Source organism: Protopterus annectens, chromosome 10.part0, assembly GCF_019279795.1.
Source record: "Protopterus annectens isolate FY-2018-M chromosome 10.part0, PAN1.0, whole genome shotgun sequence".
NCBI classification, from domain to species: Eukaryota; Metazoa; Chordata; order Ceratodontiformes; family Protopteridae; genus Protopterus; species Protopterus annectens.
Genome location: NC_056744.1, coordinates 556544565 through 556564225, shown reverse-complemented (window position 1 = coordinate 556564225; position 19661 = coordinate 556544565).

Below are 19661 nucleotides of genomic sequence, written 5' to 3'. Positions count from 1 at the left end.
CTATTGTTTAACTTCCTATTTTACATTATTGCATCCCCCCTTCTGCATTTCATTACATGCTTAAATGACATACCTGTTATAGGTTTGAAGAGTTTTCTCAGAATAATGCAAAGGTTTAGGTTTGTGTCGTCACAGTCTGTCTTTGTGCAGATGGGTTCAGACCTGTTTTGTGTAGGCAGCAGCTCAATTTTTGTAGGTAATGCTCATGAGCAGGTGATGGCCTGTGCACCGATTGGTGTCTCCCACTTGCTACTTGCATCCATAGCAGCTGTGTTGTCTTTCCATTAGCCAATGCCATAGCAACACAGTGCTATAATTAAGTCTTTCATGTGAGCCTTGCCTCTTTGCCTTGCCTGTGAGGAAAACATTATGGAGGTGTGGGGGCTACAGCTTCACAGAAGTTAGGTGGAAATACCTCTTAGAACAAGAAATGTGGAGACAGCCCAACACAATGGGGGACAACATTCCAGAACTAGGTACAGATTGTAAGTATTGCTCTTATACACATAGAAGGTTGTTAGATTAACAGGGTTTGTCTGGACATGCATTTCCTGTGTGACTTGACATCTGACAGTGATGTATCTATGACATAAATCTCAACTGTCCAGATGTCTGTAGAATGCCCAGAGGTTTGCCTCTTATGTTTCGTCTGTTCCTCAGACAATTTCTGTTTTTGAGAAATCAGCAGGATAATGTGAGGATTAAAGTCAGTAAATGTTGACATCTATTTGTGTTTCAGATGTCATATCTTTCAGAGATGTTATATTATAACAAACCCTGTAACACCAGGAACTGTTTCAGTTTGTAACATCATTTTGTGAGATATATCCCTCTTTTTGACCCCCTGTCCCCTAAGTATGTCAGGCTTTGTCCAGATGTCTTACAGTAAGAGGTTCAGCGGTATGGTATATCATTATTTAGCGACTTCACTCCTGATATCATTCCAGTGACTTAGCAGACTCTCAGAAGTGGTATGAGGCCGTGGTCAAAAATATGGTCCCACACCCTGAACATTCTGTGAAAATATGTACAGTTGACAGTTATGTATGTCTGGCCATTGTTAACAGACTGTCACGATTGTATAGCAGTGAAGTGTGTAAATGTTTGTTGGGCTGAGTAGGGAGAGTGACAGATGTGAGTGTCATAGATCCTGTTCTACCTGACTGTGCATGCTGCCACACTTGCTGGTGGTCTGTCAGGTGTATATGTTTGTAGGGGCAGACTGAGAAATGTCATGTAACACCTCAGGATTCCTAGTACACAGTGATTTGGGGCAGTATATGTCAGTGTAGTGTGCGACTGGCAATCAGGATATGTTATTCAAACAGTTGTTATACTCCAGCATTCAGTTGGGGTACTGGTATGTTGCTGTGACTGTGGTGCAAATGGCTGTGGGTGGACAATTTCTCACTGACGTCTGCTTTTCCCTACAGATACATCCCTGTAGTGCATGATATATTTGCAAATGCATGAGTAATTCCCCAGAGCTGATTTTGAGTAGTGTCGTGTTGGTCTGCCTGTAGTTCAGAAGGTGCTGGGTGAAATGGTTGGCAGCTCTCAGAGCTTTTTCCCTTCTGTTACATGACTGCAGTCAAACCTTTCCACTGTTCAGCTTTCTATACACTGTCCAGATGCATGGCTCATATTTTTGGCCTTTTCCCCATAACAGCTGTGGGTTTCTGACAAATCACTGTGATGATGTGAGCATTGACATCACAAAATGATGACAATAATTTGTGTTTCAGACCTGAAATCTATCAGAAAATATATGTTAAAACAAACCATGATGTTCTAGCAAACTTCTATGCTTATAACAGCCATATTTCAGATATGTCACTATTGTTTGCCCTTTATCCCCCCACTTTGTCAGGCTTTTTGTAGATGTTTAGCATTAAGAGGTTGAGTATATATATATATATATATATATATATATATATATATATATATATATATATATATATATATATATATGTATACACACACACACACACATATATATCAGGACATTATTCTAGAAAAGGAACAAGATTATGACAACGATGGGATTAACGAAGATCCTAATCAAGGGCCAAGACGTAGTAGTAGAATTAGGTCCTACAACAACAACAATCACAAGAATAACCATTTTTTAGGGACACGCAACAAACAGACATCAGGGAGAAAAAACAGGAACAGGAATTAACACTAGTTCACTGTGACCCCCAATTGATTACAGACCCTACTGCTAAGTCAAGTCCCACTATTATACAAAACAAAAGAGGTGATTTCAACATTTATAATTTTTCAGATATTTGTTTGGATGATGATTTAGTTGAATTACTATCTTATGGCAATACTTTTGTACCAAGTAAGCAAGGGAACTTGGCTAAAACAATTATTGATTTAAAGTGCTTCGTTCGCAAACTTAATTTAAAACTCTTGTTTTGTGACGAAAACACGAACAACCACTCTCGTTTAAAATTACCTAGCACCTTCAATCCACCCTTACATTCAGTTCTCCATTTATTTGAAAACATATGTGAGGCAGATTTTAGGCATGAGTTTACTCAACCATCATCTTCAAAAAATGGTATCAGTAAAACAAATATCACTAAAGAGCAGGCGTTAGCCTTAGATAATTTACAGAACTTCCCAGTCAGGTTTATTAAACCTGACAAAGGGGGTGGACTGGTAATTTTTGACAATTCTGAATATCAAGAGAGGATGCTTACAGTACTAAATTCACCTGCCTACAGTGTAGCGTCTATTAACGAAGTGAATGGAATATCTCGTAGGATTAGAGGCTACTTTCGTGACTTATACTTGGCAGGTAAAATTGAAGCTGATATCTACCACTATATAGACATCTGCACCCCTAGAATACCTGTTATGTTCGGCATCCCAAAGATTCACAAGGACATCTCAAATCCACCAATGAGAGCCCTTGTTGATGGGAGGTCGTCCATTACATACCCTTGTTCTAAACTCATTGATAGCATCCTGTCAAAATATTTAAAAAACATTCAGGGACTATGCCGAGACTCCTGGACCTTTTTAAAGAACATCAATGACATTGTATTTGATGAAAGCTACAATTTTTTGACAGTAGACGTAGTAGACCTCTATACTTCCATACCACATCAGGAAGCTGTTGAATGGATAGGTCTACTTCTTGGTGAGTTTAGAGCTCCTAAAGGTGAAATTGATTTAGTCACTGAATTGCTGGACATTGTCCTTACCACAAACTATTTCATCTTTGGTGTTGACTACTACATCCAGAAACAAGGGGTGGCCATGGGCTCCCCTTGTGGAGCTAGTGTTGCCAACTTCTTTGTTGCATTCTGGGAGAAGAATTTCCTGATGAACAAAACACATCTTACAAAACACATCAGGTTTTACACGAGGTTCCTAGATGATATCTTTATTCTATTCCAAGGTAACAGTGAGGAAGCAGGCCAGTTTGTTCAGGAGCTCAATGGAACCACAGAATTTCTGAAATTCACCTCAAAATTTTCTACTATCGAAATAGACTACCTTGACGTAAAACTAATTAAAGATTTTACCAGCCATAGTTTTACTTCTACTGTCTATAGGAAATCCACATATTGTAACTCTATGCTCCACTTCTCAAGCTTTCATCCTTACAAACAGAAATGTTCCATTGTTAAGGGACAATTACTGAGAGCTGGCAGGATGTGTAGCACTATGACTGGTTTCAAAAATGAATGCATACTTTTAAGGGAGATGTTCCTTAATCGTGGGTACCCAGTAGGCTTACTGGATGACTTGATTAAGGAGGTTGAGTTTAAAAGAAATGAAGGGGTGTACAGACCTATTCTTAATCAACTGGAAATCTGTATAGATCAAGATCTTAATGATAGTAATTCATCAATCCCAAGTATTATAGACGAGGTAAGCAATGAGAACTGCAAGAGTCAATTTGTATTGAGCTTTGTCACGACTTTCAGTGTCAACTCTCAGGCTATCTGGTCAATTATACTTAAAAACTGGTACTTTATTTCTAATAATTCCTTTCTAGTAGAGAAACTAGGAGGTCAACCCCGTATTGTATATAAGAGGGGAAGTAATTTGAAGGAATTACTACAAAGAAGTGTACCACAAGTTCAATATAGTAGACAAGGTATGTCTCCTTGTGGTTTTTGTAAATGGTGTAAAGTAGTTAAGACAGGCAATTCCTTTATTATTAGAAAAAAAAAATTCCAAATTTTTCACAAATTGAACTGTGAATCAAAATCGGTCATCTATATTGCATTGTGTAATTGCTGTCCAGGGTTCTATATAGGGAAAACGGACCGCAGGGCCCGTGACAGGTTTTATGAACACAATTATGCGATTAGAAAGAACTCTGATGACAATGCATTAGCTAAAGACATCAATGCCCATGCCGGACACAGTTTTTCATTCATGTGTATAGACCAAGTTCCACATAATATTCGTGGAGGCCCAATGTCCCTAATTTTAGAGAACCGGGAGCTTGAATGGCAATTAAAACTTGATGCATTCAAGTTCCCGGGACTAAATGAAAATTGTAACATTTCAGCTGTCTTAAAATTAAGAAGTTACTTTAGATAGGGAATTATTTCATGACATATTTAAGAGTAGTTCTTTGTATGAGTACATTTATACTTATGAACTAATTAGTTTTTAAAGTTGTTTATTTTAAAAGTTTATATTTTGGTTTTTACCCCATATATACTATTTTACCAAAACTTTTACATTATCATGACTGCATATACTTTTATTAACTTTTTAATACAGTAAAACATTGTGATAAGTATGGTTATACATATATGTTTTACACTAGTGTAAGGGGATACTGTGTTGTGTCACTTCCTGTTGGTATAAAAGTGCGTTTTTTAATTAATGACTTGTTTTCTCTGAAGAAGCTGCTCCAATTGGGGCGGTGAAAAACGCTATATTGTTTTATAATAAAGTTGCGTTTAAGACTACAGAAGAAAGACTTCTTATTGGGCTTAGGACTCAAGGATACCTGCATTTTTTCATTTTCATCAGTTTGTATCTTTTTGCACCAGTTCGTTTGTATATATATATATATATATATATATATATATATATATAGATATAATATATATATATATATATATATATATATACACACACACACACACACACACACACATATATATATGTATATATGTATATATATATATATATGTGTGTGTGTGTGTGTGTATATACATATATATATATATATATATATATATATATATATATATATACACACACACACACACACACACACACACACACACACACACATATATATATGTGTATATATATATATATATATATATATATATATATATATATATATATATATATATATATATATCTATATATATCTTCATATATATATATATATGTATATAAGACTTCTAATTCCACAGGTTTATACCTAATGTTGGTTGACCATCCTGCATTTGTAATTCTCACAGCTCATGTGAAATAGTGGTAGCTGCTGTGAGTGGAGTACACAGAGTCTTGGATTTAAGGCTTTCCAGGGATGTGCATTTTTCTCTTATGTTAAATGACTGTAGTGCATGATATGTTTGTAAAAGCATTACAAGTTCCCACAGCTCAGATGCTGTAGAGGTATGTTGCTGTGATTGTAGTGCAGAGGGTCCTGGGACCAAGACTTGGTAATGATGACTTTTTTCCATTAATGTTAAATGACCGTAATGCACAATATGTTTGTAAAAGCATTGCAAATCCCCAGAGTTCAGATGGTGTAGTGGTACATTGCTGTGATTGTAGAGCACAGTGTCCTGGGTTTGAGGCATGGCTGGGTTGATTGTTTTGTTGTTGGGCAGAACAAGGGCTGATGGAGACAGAGTGATTAAAGGACTTTTAAACAGTTGTAAGCAGGTTTGCGCAGTTTTGCATGAAGCTAAGCAATGCTAACATTTGTTTAAGTTGTCTTACCTTCGCTTAGTGATGCTTATTCCCGCTTACATCCATACTAATTTTAAATAAAGAAAATAAAATAATGGTGATAGGAAAGTGGTGAAATGGGGACAAGCAGGGGTTGAAACATTAGGAAAAGCAGCAAGGGATGTGCAGGATATGCGTAGGAAAGGACCATAGCTCTACATTTCTTCTGCAGCAACAGCTTTGACTGATGTGGCAAATTTGGAATTTACATCCTCACACCCTACAGGGAGGGGTGCTGGCAACATACATTTGTAGAGTAATTTGGTTGTAGATTGAGTTACGTCACTGGGCTTGATGGGAAAATATAGAGCTATGCACGGAGCAATGATTTTTTTTTCAGGCCAGATGCCCAGTTTTTTTTAAGGTGAGAGTGAGTTGTTGGGGAAGGGCTGTAGGTATGTTTGGGAAGGTAGGTTGGGTAGGATAGGTTGCAATTGCAGACAGACAAGACCCACAAGACAGCAGACAGTGGAGGTATATGACACATTAGGGGGGCAAACACCTTGGACGGGGAGGGTGGTTGAGAATCAGAGGCCCATGAGCCTCCAAATGGATACAGTGGGACTGAGGTCCCCACCCATGGGCAGTCACCACTGTAACTGCACAGCCCCAAAGGTGGGTATTCTGGGGACTGGACAACAGGGGCAGCCTGCCCCTCCAGGTGTGCCAGGCAGCCCTCCATCCTGCACAGCCGTCCATCCAACTTAAAGCAGATGATGCTCCACACCATACTCCTGAACATGTTGCGGGTAATAGGCTCCTCTCCGCACCCATCCCCTGAGGTGGTTCTATCCGAAAGTGGTGCAGGATCAGAGGAGGAGGATGTTCTTGGTTGGGTCCCAGATGTGCTGGGTCCAGGTGCCATGGCCAGATGAGGCGGAACAGGCAGATCCACTGGGATCGACCTTCACAAACATGCTACGGTGTTGTGGTTTTCTAAGATATATTTGTTAGTCATGAACAAAACATTTCAAATTTAGCTATAACAGCATGCATGGGTGTTCCAATTAACCCAAACCAGCATATTTGAAACAGTTGCATAGCAAGCAGAACACATTCATAAATGGAACAACAGTAAGCCTTTTAAAAGCATGCAAGTTACATTGATGGCAGCAGGCCACCAATAATGGTATTTGAACAAGGTATGTTAATATGCAGCCAATTAAATACATGAACAATAATAGAACACATGTCCCAACAATAGGTTTTGAGAACAACATACCCGTAATATATGAATAATAATTACTGATGCAGATGAGGGGTAGAGGGAGAGAAAACCATCCATTAACAACTGTATAGGTTTCTATTTTTCACAACAGTACTGCTCAGTATTCTACAGGTCTGCCCTCACTTTACATCTACCTATGGCCCATAGCTTCTGCAGCACATACATACTTGTAAACCTGTAATGGTATTTGTATTAATCCTTTGAAATAATACATTCAGGAAAGCAAAGGTTAACACAAGGCAATACAGCAGGGGACACATTATAATACATTGGACATTACTATTCAGGGTTCCGATCTTAGTGCATAACATATGTGCTTCAAACAAAAAATCAAACTGCACTTCCAAAATCACTGGCTTTGCTCCTGTAGGACTCCTGACTAAGCTTTTTCATTCCCCTTCTCTATCATAACTTTTCTCTGTATTTATTAGCCAGAAATATACGTTCTTCTTTTTCGCCCTGCTGCTCTCCTCTTATGCTCTGTCCCACTCCACCTTTTCTCTACCCTGTCCTCTTTTCCATCTCCTTCTCCTCTCCTTACTAGACCTTTGCGTCTCACTCTTCTCCTCCCTTGTATTTCTTCATTAATCCCTTCATATGTCCTGTACTAATTCGTTCTTTCCAACAGTTTATCAAAAAATTTGCTAATCTTTAGCTTTTTTATTTGTGACGCTTCTAATGACCTAGTATATTTTTTTTTAGCGTGCCTTAGCTATTTGTTATTCTTATTACTAAATGTATATCCTTACTGTACTTTTATTATATGTCTCGTTTTAATTGATCTATGTGAGGAGCTTTTCTCCCCGGGCCTCTACTGAAAATGGACATATATCCAACTAGACTAGCCCGGTTAACAAATGTAAAATAAAATAAATAAATAAAAAAATATGTCATATTTCACTTATGTGTTGTTTTACAGCTTCACAATCTACTGTTTTGCATAACAGCTGGTTTTCAGAACAGCCTCAGTTAATTCATGCTGTCAAAGCCATATATACTGTGAAGAACCTGTACACATTCTATTTCTACAATAACATGCCACAGTAAACACAACACTTGGTGGTTTAAGTATTTTGTTTTACTCATATGACACAGTGCCTTACTACTGCATATTGTGTAGATTAATATTAGTCTGGAAAACTTTTATTTAATCATTAGATGCAGAACACACTATGCACATCGGCAGTAAACTATTTACTTCTGTTTATTTATTTCGCTATATACTGCAAGGTAGATCTATACTCACCAGCCTGTCAGCACAGCCTTGTCAGTCTGTCGGCATGGGCCTTGGCATTGCTAGCCCTCTCCACTGCAGCTGTAGGTGGAGAAAACTGACATTATGCATATCCATCTATCACATAGACAAAATAAGAATAATCTAAATAATATCACAGCTTAGGATTTGGTACAGCTATGGATGAGATACTTACAAACTACTGGAGCATTCTGTGCCTGAGCATCTTGAATCCACTGAGCCAAGAGCTCCCCTTTCCTCTGCTTTAGGTTGGCATAATGATGTCATACCTGCTCACCAGTTCGAAGGAATCTAGTGGTACTGGTGAGGTCATATGCTAAATGGTCCCAGGCCTTTGCTTTGAACTGATAGACCTGGTACTGGCCCTGGAGCAGTCTGTCATCATGGTTTTCTACAAGGATCCCAACCATGACCCTGGACTCCTGAATGACCCAGCACTGTGCCCAAAAGCATGCTCACTCTCCAATGCCAGACATGGTTCCTACAGAGATCACACTACAACAGGTTATGGCTGTATTCCCACCTGTGTGGTTTAAATAAGGCCATATTCCCACCCTTTGTTGTCATTGGACCATTTTGAAAATGCTAAGCTCAGCTAAGTGGTGCTCAAATCCACTAAGATGAGTTGAACAATGCTTAAAGGGGTAAATGCTAAGCACTACTTAACAGTATGCAAATCTGCTTAGCTGAGCTGACTGCTGCTTAGAATTTATGTCTAAGCAATGCTTAAACTGGCTAAGCATAGCTGAGCACTGCTTAGCATTGTTCAGTTTTCATTTTAAAAAATATCAGAATTGTACATTAATTCATCATTACTGGCATATTATTAAGTGTATATGATTTACTTTACATGACGTCCCCCTATGTGCTTTCATTACATTACCTCGGGGGGGGGTGTGACTATACTCTATGGGATACTTGTGTATACATGGGTGATTTCTTGTGTTATATGCACTCACACTTACAGTTTGAACCAGCTTCACTACCCTGGGTAATAGATATCAATTACAACATCATTTTACATAAATAAATTAATTTTAACAATGCTTTCCCATGTAAAAATAAATTGCTTGTTTTGGTACTCAAACTGTGAACTCCCACATACATAGCCAGGACTCTAACCACTACGCTATCTTATCACAAAGGATTTTAGCTATACATTTGTATTTGGCTCCTATCAGATGTTTAAGCAATGCTGAGCAAAGGTCTGTAATGCGGTAACCCATGCAGCTATGCTTAACTTAGAATGGGAAAACATTTATAAAAACACTTTAATTACATGTATCAATACTACTAGTAAGTCATATTTGGTAATGCACTACCTGTCATTCTATCAACTGCCTAAGTCTGTATGGGACATATGACTGAAGTCATTACATAATGGCATACATTTGAGTTTCAGACTTCTAATCCTTCTCTACATGTTGTTATGTTAATACAAACCCTGTTCCTGTATCAACTTTATAAGTTTGTAAGGGCAATATTTAAGATCTGTCCCTATTTGTCCCCCCATCATTTTAGGCTTTGGTCAGTTTTTTACTCTAAGAGGTTGAGACATGTTAAAGGTGCCGCATGGCATTTTCGCATTGCAAGGGGTGTGTGAAAGTACCTAACACACTCCCCTCCATTGATTCATATTTAGATTTCCTGCTTTAACTGTCCGCAGACACTTAAAACAATTAAAGAGTACTGTATGGCACTTTCAGAATGCACGGGCATGTTGGATGTGTGAGCACTACTAAAACATGCCCCCTGCACTAGTGTTCGTGTCTGCTTAGCCATTATCAGTAATATGCCTTCATGAATATGTAAGGCGCGCTGCTTTTAAGGCTATGTAGAAATGGACACCGTTCACTCCATGCAGGAATAACACTATTCCTTAATGGAGTTTATTGAATCCTGGGAAATATTTTTAAATATTCTGTTTTAAATACTACATATGTTTTACATTTGTATGCAGATTGTAATAATAAGAATTTGATATATATTGCTACTTGTAATGAATGTATATGTTTCAATGTATGTAAAACTAATAGACTTTAGCATGCCAGAGATATATGCAATGGGACTTAAAATAATGCCCTAGCTAAACATGCACATGATTATCCAACTCATAATTTTGAGTTTATGGTGTTGCAAAAACTTATTTTTAATGTGAGAGGTGGTGATTTAGTAAATAAAACTATAACAGCTGAAATTCAATGGATTGTAGATTTGCAAGCTGATAAACCACCAGGCTTAAATGGTAATGTCTCCCTTAAACCTGTTCTAAAGAAGCATAGACTGAAAGGTAATGATTGGTTGTTCTTTGGTTTAAACTGTAAGCTTGTAAAACACATTATTAGATCTGATGAAGGTATATACAAAAGTGCTTATATTTGTATGTTATTTTAGTTATTAATTCTCATTTTTATCCTTTTGCATGGTGACTGCACTGTTTCTTCTTGCTTTTGTCTTGGTTGCAACATTTTATTTAAACAATACAAGACTTCAGCAGATTTTAATAGAGTTTTTTTGTGGATAAACATGTATTCTAGCCACATCTTCTGCATACATTTTGAGCAAGTATTTTTCTGTATATGTTACATGAACTTCTATTGTACTGATACAGGCTATCCAGCAAGTCTCCAAAAATTCTCCATCTCCCATCAGTAACCCTGTTTCACTTGGGATTCTACTCAAATGTTTTAAATTACTATTACAATGATCATCTCTGATAAAAGTAGCAAATCTATGTTAGCTACTGGTCATAAAATCAGATCATTGAGGAGAAGCTATTGCTGCAATAAAGCTTCCCTTCTACCTTCTACTTTATGCATTATATTATGGTTTTGTGATGTGACAAAATCATAAGCTAGTCAATATATCAACAGGTTTTTCTTTGGCTGCTGATGGATTGAAGGATAAGTACTTAACTTTCTATAAAACTAGATTTTTCCCCTTTTCTCCACTGGTGTGTGACCTTTGAGCAGATATATGTAAGTTAGAGGGGGGTGTGATCATGTCACTGCACATGGAAGGCACAGGGGGGATTGCCTCACAAAAAAAAGCAAAAAAAAAAATGACCTCCACGTTTTGTCAAAACTCACCTTCAAAAATTATTTGTGAACTACTTGTATTCAGTAGATTCACTATTGACTGATCAAAGTCAAAGTTAATTTTATTTTCATTCAGAAATCACACAAGTGCAAAAACTGAACAATATTCCATGTCTCCGGACTCAATATGCAGTCAACATATAGACTATTTTTCACAGACATTTACAAATATAACACCTAGCTATTACATCACCTATTACATTACCTAGATATACATTTACACATATAACACCTATCTATTACATCACAGACATGCAGGTTGACAGACTAACACTGCACATAATTAAAAACACATTTTAACCCTTTACGTGGTGAACACTTACTTTCATGAGACTTTAGTATTGCACAAGTACTTAGTTAAGACATTGGGCAGGATTCACAAAGCCTCCATGTAAGAGATTCAAGTCTTACATGGAGGCTGCAGTTAAACGGTGTGACGTCAGCATGCCATGCATATTCATGAGGGCATGCTGACTCACACCCAAGGCTAACACGGTCCGTGTAAGAAAGTAGGGGGCGTGTCCATAGGGCGAGCCCTGCAAACGGACACGCCCCCAGAAGAGTAACAGTCCAGAAAGTAAACCCCCATGACAGAGTCCACGTAAATGTCAATAAACACAACACACCACATGCCCCCACAGACTATAAACATAAAATGTAAAAATGAACATGTTATATATTTTTTTATAAGTTTTAAAGATGTTTGCCCGTGATTGCGCTCGTTTGCGCGGGTGTGCCCGTCGCTTAGCCACAGTTAGCAGTCAGTGGAAAAGCATATAAGATCTAAATATGCAAAGTAAGCCAAGAAGCAATAGCGTAGCGGTAGAGACGTTGGCTGAAGAGGAGGCAGTCATGGTTCGAGCCCCCACAACATCAATTTTTATTTTTAGTGAAATAAGCACGAAACAATTCCCTGACATATATGTACATATATAAAATTATATTTTATGTAAAATGTAATGAAATGGGCCATGTATTTTGAAGAAATGTGTGATAATAATAAAAAAAAAATGTCAGAAGTGCCTATAGCTGAGCTACACTCTAACAAGCTGAGTATATCTGCCCGGAGGTGAGCAGTGGTTTAACAGGTGTAAAATGAGTGCCCAGGGTTGAGCAGCGTGTTAACATGCTGAAACTGTGTGCCTGTAGCTGAGCTGAGTGTAATATGCTTGCTGAGAGCCAAATGACGTGTAAACCAGCGTAACCTATTTGTGCATAGCTGCACACCGTGCCAACAAGCTAACCGGTGGGCAATGTTGAGCAAGCTGTATCAAAACTGCCTTTACACAGACACACCACCTAGCCTGTGTAGACAGTCATAAAATATAAAAAGCAATGGCCAGGCTCGAACTCAGGATACCATGCCCCATAGTCAAAGTACTGAACCACTAGGCCATGAAAATTGCCCTTAGAAATGCAGTAATAGCATATATATAAGAATGAATGGAAAGAGAAGCATGACAAAGCAGGTTTTGTGATGCTGATACATTTCCAGAATGGCCAATCATAGATAAGTGTGGGAAAAACGGCATATATAAGCCCCATAGGCGGGAATGCATAGCATAACTGATTGTGGAACCAATTTGCAGTCAGGATGGCAGGTGTAGGAGAGGGTAGTTGCTTCCGAGCACAGAGGTGGGGCGTTGAGTTGTCCAAATATATGGTTTGGCTCCTCATTCACGATCATGAGGCCCAACTCATGCAGGACCAGGTCCTGTTGGGAGCATACAAAGCTGAAGCATGGGACCAGTTGCCACATGATCTCACCAGTGCCACAAGAATATCAAGGACTGTTGAACAGGTCCATCACCACCATGTGGACCTGAAGAGATGGAAGTAGGACCAACTGAACCATTGGATACAGGAGGTCCGGCAAATGCCCAAAGCCCCACTACTAAGTTACATGTAATTATTTATGTAGAAAGTTAACCTAGCTGATATTATGGAGATGTGTATTCCAATATTACTTCATTTATATCACAGCTGCAGGTTTCCGTTCCGCGAATCGTCGAGCCTATGCTGATAGGCTTGTGCGGTTGCGCCACCAGGCAGGTTAGTAATTCCCTCCCTGTAACTGTTAAAAATATAAGTATGACAGCTTGCAAAAGAGTGCAGTGCAGTCACCTATTAATATAAAGTGCAAGTAACAGTGTAAGAGAGATTCTGCTAGTACTGTGTGATTACATAAGTGTGATGCAGCCTGTAATCCAAAAATAAAAATGAAACAAATCTGAAATAAAGATGTTCCACTTGTAATATAATAGTACATAACCTGCAGCAGGCTGAAAATTACAGCTACACAAGCTGAGCAAAACACATGTGTGAAATATATCCCCATTTAAAGTCTGAAACATGACACAAGTGAGACTGTTGGAAAGGATTGTTTTAACCAAGTAAAACATGTCAATAAAGCCTAGAATTAAGTACCATCCTTAATTGTAAAAATAAAACAAGTGAGAGTGTGAGAAAGAGGTATGAATCCACCAATAAAGTTGTAATAACTCCTGAATAAAGGATACTGCAGTCAGTACAGAATTAAATGAATGTGACAGGCACAACCAAACAGTGAAATGTGTGGAATAAAGTACTGAAGCTGGAATGTGTGTCCCACAATTTGGATATGTTGCTGTAAGTTTGCAATATGCAGATAGTATGGTTGTATGAAATACCAAACATCTACAGTTGTCTAGAGCCATATAAAGCAAATGTAGCAGGATGCTGTAGCTAAACAGAGCCATATATGAATGTGTATGAATAAAAATGAAGTGTATATTAATGTAGCAGTAACATTCCTATCACCAACATGCATAAGTTTACACATAGGAAACTGTAGTCAGACCTGTAGTGTGTATGTATCTGCAGCTAGTAGAAATGTACAGCATATGTATAGGTATTAGAAGTTGTTAATGAAATATTTCTTCACCCTACCCTATAACCACAAATAATCCATTCCACATGAAATGGGTATGTGTAGTCACAATTAATTCCCCTGGACATTTGTCCTGTTGGTTCATACATATTTGCATGTACATTGATGCATGTGCCCTGTTCATACATCCAAACCTGATGGCCTGTTGCCATCAGTCAACCCTGCATGTTGTTGGATTGTGTATTGTTGTTCAAATTATGCATGTGTTATGCTTGCTGTTCAATGGCTTGAATTTATGGGTGTTTGGTTAATGGGAATACAAATGCATGCTGTTACAACTAATTGTGAATGGTATTGTACGTTACTAACCCAAACTGTCATAAAATAATGCAAAACATAGGACGACAGGGAAGGCGGGTTCCAGCGGACCCACCTCTACCACCTCAGCTGGCGAGTGCACCTGACAGTAGTGCCCAGGCCGGACCCTCCTCCAGTGGCCCTGTACCACCTGCGGGTGGAAATGCTGCAGGGGGATGGGGCTCTTCCCCCCTCTCCAAACGTGGCCAGAGGAGAACATCCACTCACCCTCCATAGTGTATAGACTGTGGTGCATAGGGAGATCAGGCACGGTGTGCTTGGGCCCCTATGCCAGCTTGAGGCATGGGTGGCACAACTCATGTGCGTGCCTGCTGCCCGTCCTACACAGCCCCCAGCACAGCCCCGTCCTGGGCAGTGAAGGCACAGTGGCAACTGCCCATGGGTGGGGATCTCAGTTCCACTGTTGCCATCTGTGGGCTCATGGGCTGAAGATATCCAAACATCCGTCCCCGTCAATTGTGTATCCCCCCCCACATGTGTCATACACCACCCCTGTATGCGTCTTGTTTGTCTTGTCTGTTAACCTCCCCAGCTATACCGACTTCCTATACCTGACATACCACTCTCACCTGAAAAAAAAAAAAGGCACTCTGTATCCACAAAAAAATTATGCCCCATACATAGCTGCCCATTTTGCACACATGTCTGCTGGACATGTAAACTGGCAATTACAATTGGCTGTACAACAAATATTGTTGTCCTCACACCTCTCTCAGGGGTGGAAGGTTTCAAATGTCACAACAAATTACAAACATATGCACAGCTGTTGCTGATGAAGAAATGGGCAGCTATGGGCCTTTCCTACATCCCTCCTGCAAAACCCAAGCTTGTTTTCCTACTGTCCTACCCTCTTTGTGCCCCCTTTTTTACCACTTTCCTATCTCCCCAATTTCTTTTCTTTAAAAGAAAATAGCACTGGTGTGCGCGACAGTAAGCACTTTTAAGCAGTAGGAAGCGGAAGTGCGCTTCTGTGTGCTTAGCTAAGCATGTGTGCGCGAAGCTAAGCAGCAGTGCGCATGCGTGACCTCTGCGCAAACCAGCGCTAACCCGCTTACAACTGCTTAAAAGTGCCTTAGTCACTCTGAATGACAAGGCCTGTAGTTTTCACAGCAGCAAAATAAAATACCTCTGTCAGTCGCGAACCCAGGACCTTGGAAACACTAGTCTGCATGACTTACCACTAAGCCATGACTGTTATACAAGAACATTGTGCTGAAAGGAATATATCATGAAATAGTAGGAATTAATGTAAAGGGAATATAGCATGTCTAGTACACAAAGCATTTCATGTATATTTACTATCAAATCTGGTGGATTTGTAAAATAGTACTGTGTGAAGAGAAACAGCCATGTTAATTGGTAACTAGTAGGTAATAATGTCACAGTAGCATCTGGCAAGCCACACACATACTCAGAGCAGGATAAACACTGCCATAGTTGAATAGTTAAGAGCCCAGACATAGCAACCTCGACTGAGTTATAGGGATGTCCCCGATGTGAAACCAAATGTCAACTGTGCCCCACTGACACCCTGTGAAATGTACTAACAGTAGACAGAAAGGTGTTACTACACATGCAATGGTAACTATGAATTACTGAAAGTATGAACCACTTGCATGTCACAAATGGTGTAGTAATACATATGCTCGAAATAACCCACAGTCACAACTGCAGAATATCAGAATATTTCATTGGAGTATCCCACTGATATGTACCATTCCATGAGGCTGATAAAAGATGCACCTGAGAGTATCTGAGGCCTGCTCAGCAGCATGATCAAATACTCTTGTAAGTGTCAAGGCCCACACCATGGCCAGACCACACTGCATGCAGTAACACCCTACCACAACAAACACATAGGGAATTGCTGCCCAAACAGATATAGCAAGCATTACAAGCTGTGAATGTAAATGGAAAATAGGAAAGCCATAGCAACACATTACAGGAAAGACACCTAGTAGGCATACAAGGAGTAAATGTAAAGGGCAAATATTGAAGCCATAGCAACAGATTGCAAGAGCCACTGCTATATACCAGTTACACCACAATTCCCACAGGAAAGCACACACACCCATATACACAGTATTACTACTCGTAGGTGTCAGTTTACATACACACGGAGAAGAGGAAACTAGAGGAAGGAATACTCAGCTTGCAGTACAACATGCATTGCAGTGTCTACAGCACATCCTGAAATATGAGAGACATACCAACCCTTACACTCACAGAACAGTGTCTACAGCAAACCAGCATGGTCCCCACCCTGATAATCTGAAAGGGCTACACCTACCTAACAGACCTTTTTATAGCACTGTCCTGAAATCACAGTGAGAACTGCAATCACTACACAACAGGCTGCATGCAATTAATAAATGCTGGCTAACAATTGGTGCAGAGGCCATCACATGGACATGTGCAGATACCTACAAAAGCATCCTGTACTCCCAGTCCACACATGCAATACTTTCATTGCACCCTCTGGAGGTAGAGATAGAGAGAGAGAGAGAGAGAGAGAGAGACAGAGAGAGAAAGAGAAAGAGAAAGAGAAAGAGAGAAAGAGAGAAAGAGAAAGAAATAAATAAAAAAAAATTAAAAAAAAAGTAATAACAAACAAACAAGTTGACAGCAGGCCAACTAACTGAAAGCCTACTCAAACAGCTGCAACAAACACAGGTAATGTAAAGTACTAATATAATAGTCTACATACTGTGAACCCTCCATATGTGTTATTGGTCTGTATCTATGTATATGAAGATGTGCATAGGGCCGGGGACATACTGCAACTGTCACTAAAGGCTCTACATACATATGTATGTGAAGGTAGCTATGTGCACATAGCAATGTAGGTTGTAGTGCAATGTACAAGTAGGTTGTACAGTAATGGATGTTCCTCAGTACGTTACTGTGTGTATACATACGTGGAACTAAAAAGGAGTATATATATATATATATATATATATATATATATATATATATATATATATACATATCATGTGTATACGTATGTCTATCGAGATATGTATGTATATATATATATATATAATATGCATATATGTATTGTAGAAAAACTTACCAGCTTAAATATAAACCCATATGTCACAAGATGGATTGCAAACTGGCTTAAGGACAGAACCCACAGGGTTAGAGTTGCTGGCGCTATGTCAGACTCCAAGCCGGTCACAAGTGGTGTCCCACAGGGCTCGGTCCTTGGCCCCCTATTGTTCGGCATCTACGTCTCAGAAGTACAGGCTAACATGGGAGGACTTTGGCTGACAAAGTTTGCAGACGACTGCAAACTGGGCGCCATAGTGGAAAGTGCATCGGACACGGATATCCTTCAGAAGGGACTCACGGAAACAGATAGCTGGTGCCAGAGCCATGGCCTGAAGTTAAACACCAAATAATGTATAGTCATACCCTTCGGAAAAACAAGGTAACCCCAAGCTACCATATAGGTGGCAATCCACTAAGCACAGAAGAGATTATCAGGGACCTGGGGACCCAGGTTGACAGTGGCCTTTCTTTTGACACTCATGTTGCTAAAGTGGTTAGAAAGACCTTCTACATTGCCCACCTGATCATGAAGGGATTCACATCCAGATCTAGTGAGGTCATTGTTCCCCTGTACTCTTCACTTATCAGACCTATGATTGAGTACAATGCCCCATTCGGGATGTATCTCACCCGACATCTGCAGCAATTGGAGAGACCCCAAAAGTTCCTCACCAAAAGGATAAAGGGACTCCAAAATCTGTCATATGCTGCCAGATTGAAGAAACTCCAGCTCTATTCAGTCGCATACTGTCTGCTCAGAGGTGACATGTGCCTGACATACAAGGCCATGTCCAACCCGGAATTAATGGACATGCTCCACCTCAAAAAATCCAAATCCACCAAAACCACTAGAGCAAGTGACTTAAACCTTAGCACAGATATAAATAGGACGTGCTGGAGGGATAGATTTATCACTCAGAGACTCCCTATGCTGTGGAATAGAGTCCCAGTCCATGTGAGGCAGAGCACCTCGCTGGTTCTGTTCAAGAGAAATCTTGACCTGTGGATGGGAGATCGTAGGTTTACCCCGGGAATCATCTCTTTGTCACTGCTGGACAGAGGCACAACAAACTAATGGGCACAGTATTTTTTCATATAAGGGGTGGCGTAAGCCACAAAAATTTGGGCTAGGCTTATAAATGCCTTAGGGCAGATAGCCTAGTATAAACCTATGAACCTATGAACCTATGTATACATAGATAGAGAGGGATGTAGAAATACCTAGACATATATAGTTTCTCAGTGTCATAGTTTAGTACTAGGCTATCTGCAGACAGTGTACAGAATAGATTTAGAAAACTGTGCCTCTGTCTAGTAGTGACACAGTGAAGAGCCCCTTACATAATAGTATTAGTTTACTGTGCCTCTGTCTAGTAGTGACACAGAGATGACCCCTGGTGTAAACCTATGATCTCCCATCCACTCATCAAGAATTTACATGAAGAGAGTCAGTGAGGGGCTCTGCCTAACATGAACTGGGATTCTGTTCCAGAGTATGGGAAGCCTCTGAGTTATGAATCTGTTCCTACAGCATGTCCTATTCATATTTGTGCTGAGGTTTAAATCTGTAGCTCTTGTGGTTCTGATGGATTTGGATTTTACGAGGTGGAACATGTTCATCAATTCCTGATTGGACATGGGCTTGTACATCAGGCACAGATCACCTCTAAGTAGGCGGTATGCTACAGAATAGACCTGGAGTTTCCTTAGTCTGACAGCATATGACATTTGTTGGAGACCCTTGATCCTCTTGGTGAGGTACTTATGGGTTCTCCCTAGCTGTTGCAAGTGCCAAGTGAGGTACATACCAAATGGGGCATAGTACAT